Source organism: Heterodontus francisci, chromosome 7 (genome assembly GCF_036365525.1).
Source record: "Heterodontus francisci isolate sHetFra1 chromosome 7, sHetFra1.hap1, whole genome shotgun sequence".
Classification (NCBI taxonomy): Eukaryota; Metazoa; Chordata; class Chondrichthyes; order Heterodontiformes; family Heterodontidae; genus Heterodontus; species Heterodontus francisci.
The window spans coordinates 113,439,249-113,442,509 of NC_090377.1; positions in this window are offsets into that span (position 1 = coordinate 113,439,249).

Here is a 3,261-nt window from a genome sequence, read left to right on the forward strand (position 1 = left end):
CATTATTGTACAACTTATCTAGCTGCTGCTGTTTTATTTACTGAGAAACCTAGGTGAAGGGCCGCAGTTCATTGTGCAAGAATAGGACTAAATGTGGTTGCACTCCTTCAAAACTGAACATGTTGACTCCTGTTGGAAAAAGAATCAGTCTTAGTGACTGCACCAATGAATATTAAGGTTATCACGAAATGGCAAATTCTCTCGTACATTTCACGGGTTCAAACAGTCTGGTAATTTTTCTGCTGTTCTTCAGAAGGGTGGCAAAATGGTGCTCATACCAGCTGAGAGTTTTTTTTAATGTTCATTCCTGGGATCTGAGCATTGCTGGCTAAGCCAGCATTTATTGCCCATCCCTAATTGCCCTTGAGAAGGTGGTGGTGAGTCACCTTCTTGAACCGCTGCAGTCCATGTAGGATAGGTACACCCACAGTCCTGTTGAGGAGGGAGTTCCAGGATTTTGTCCCAGTGACAGTGAAGGAACGGTGATATAGTTCCAAGCCAGGATGGTGTGTGAATTGGAGGGGAACTTGCAGGTGGTGGTTTTCCCATGTGCCTGCTGCCTTTGCCCTTCTAGGTGTAGAGGTCATGGGTTTGGAAGGTGCTGTCTAAGGAGCCTTGCTGCATTGCTGCAGTGCATCTTGTAGATGGTACACACTGCTGCCACTATGCACTGGTGATGGAGGGAATGAATGTTTAAGGTGGTGGATGGTATTCCAATCAAGCAGGCTGCTTTGTACTGGATGGTGTCGAATTTCTTGAGTGTTGTTGGAGCTGCACCTATCCAGGCAAGTGGAGAGTATTTCATCAGAGAGCCATCTCTTGCAATCAACTGCAAGATTTCCCCAACTGTGAACACTGACATTACATAGCTTGACATGGTGTTCCAACATGTCCATGTAACTCTTTTACTGCCCACTCTGCTGCTGCTTAGCCTCTTCCAGCTCATGTCTGTTTTTCTGGCATTCTGGAATCTTCTTTCTCGATCTTTAGCAAAACAGAGTAGCTGTGGCTTAGTTGAAGAGCTCCCAGGATGTGTGGAAATTTATGCAAATACTTATCTCTAGACCTCTTGCTGCATATCCACAATTTAGATTGTGAAGAGATTTGTGATCTCACATACTCTTCCTTGAGTCAATTGGTGATGCTAAAAGACTCAGGCAGCATTCTTCATCTACCAAGCTTTCCACCATGCTTCTAATTGACAATGAGAAGAAATCTCCCTGGTCACAAAACTTGGATATCCAGTCACTTGACCTTGTCAAGAGCCTTGGCCAAAGTCGATGAGGACCTTGTAATGGTCTTTGCGCTGCTCCATACATAGGTCCCGTATTTGCTGGGTAATGAAATTCATGTTAGTATTGCTGTGAATTGCTCCGAATGTACTTGAAGGTGACATTTGACTTTGGAGATAGATAAAAACAAGTGACAGTGAAGATCGGCAGCACGTTTTTCTTTTCCATTGAGAGCAATGGGAATGCAGAATCACTATCATCCTCTTAGCACTGCCAGCATAGATGAATTGCCTGTCTGGAAGGACTGAGTTGACCATGTTTTCAAGCAGGGAATTAAATATTTGAGTATTGTGAAGGTCTATTTCCAGCTGTTGGAAAAAGTGAAATTTCATGGTATTTGTCGCAGTCCCATTTTTCTCTGCTTTCTGCTTGTATATAGTAGCAATTACCCAATCCTTTAGGTCTCATAAAATGGTGCCATCGCCAGATGGATTTGAAGAGTGTGTGTACGCATTCAGTGAGACCCTCACAATTTCACTTGTAAATCTCTCACAGGGATCCTATCCAGTTTTGGAACTTTAACAGTCTTCATTACTCTGATGGCTCCATTAAATATGGCAATCATTGGGACCAATCCATGTTATATTGTAGCTGTGACAATGTCAATGGCCCCATCTGTAATGAAGGATAGTCTATTTAATAGTTCCTCAGCGTTACGAGGAAATTTTGTGAAAACTTGGAATCTATATTTTTGAAACTGAAGAGGCTGAACTTTGGGTGTTTTTTTTAAAAAGAAGTTCTTTTTAAAGGAAATTCAACAAAAGGTTGATTAGTAAACAAGTTTTTACAGCAAAGCATGTGATTTCAAGTGAACACCACAGGGGGGTTCTAACCTGAAGGGACAGATGTTTACAAGGAAATGACAGACCATGATATATGGTATCACAGTATTGTTTCTGAACTGTTTTTGGTTTCACTTTGAACTGGTAAAAGCCAGCTGTTTTTTGGACTGAAAGAGGCAGTTGGAATCTGCATATGGACCTGCCAGGAGATCAGAAGAAAAAACAGACAACTGTTACCTCTCTTTGAAGAATCCCTGCTCTTGGAAAGCAAAATCCTGTATGAAGTTGTACTCTTGCCTCCTATATTTTGAAGAACTCCTGAATGTTTGCAGAAACCTTGCATCTTTAAAAAGGACTTTGCATCGAATGTGTGAGAACTGACACTTTTGTTACTGCACACCTGATGGAACACCTATGTGAAGTCTTCTGCAGTTGAATTTCTTTGAATGCCTACCGAAACAGACTGTTCATCAACACTGCCTGGAAAGATTCCTAGTGACAGCCCTATTCAACTTTGGGACACCTCGTCAAAACAAAGGACTTCCATATTCAGTATGAGTTTTTTTATTCCTTTCTATTTCTTTGTAACAGCTGTAAACAAAAATCCCTTTTTTACCCCCGGTTAACTGGTTTTTGGATGTGTGTGCGTGAGGGCTGGGATAAAAATACGGGACTTTAATATCTCAATTCGTGTATATATTTACTTCATTATTGGTTAAGACTTGGTTTATAATAAACAGATCATTTTGTAGTTTAGTAAAAAAAAATCTGGTTTGTGTGCTTTATTCAGGGGACAAATAGAGTATCTAATTGTCTGTTTCGGTAAGTAGGAAAATTTATTGATATGTTGTGACCTGTGGAGAAGCGGGACTGAATTAACAGTGTACTCCTCCCGCCTCTGTCCCAACACTCAGTGATTGCACTACCTTTACTTGATCTCAATCTTTCCAATTTCAAAGTTACCACCACCTGCACTCCTCAGAGTGCAGTATTGGTTAGGGTACTGTATCCTAGTGCTTATTGAACTGTATTACAAACAAGAAAGACTTGCATTTATTTTTATTCGTTCATGGGATGTGAGTGTTGCTGACCAGGCCAGCATTTATTATCCATCCCTAATTGCCCCATATAGCACCTTTCATGGCCACAGGCCGTCCCAACGTGCTTTACAGCCAATGAAGTACTAT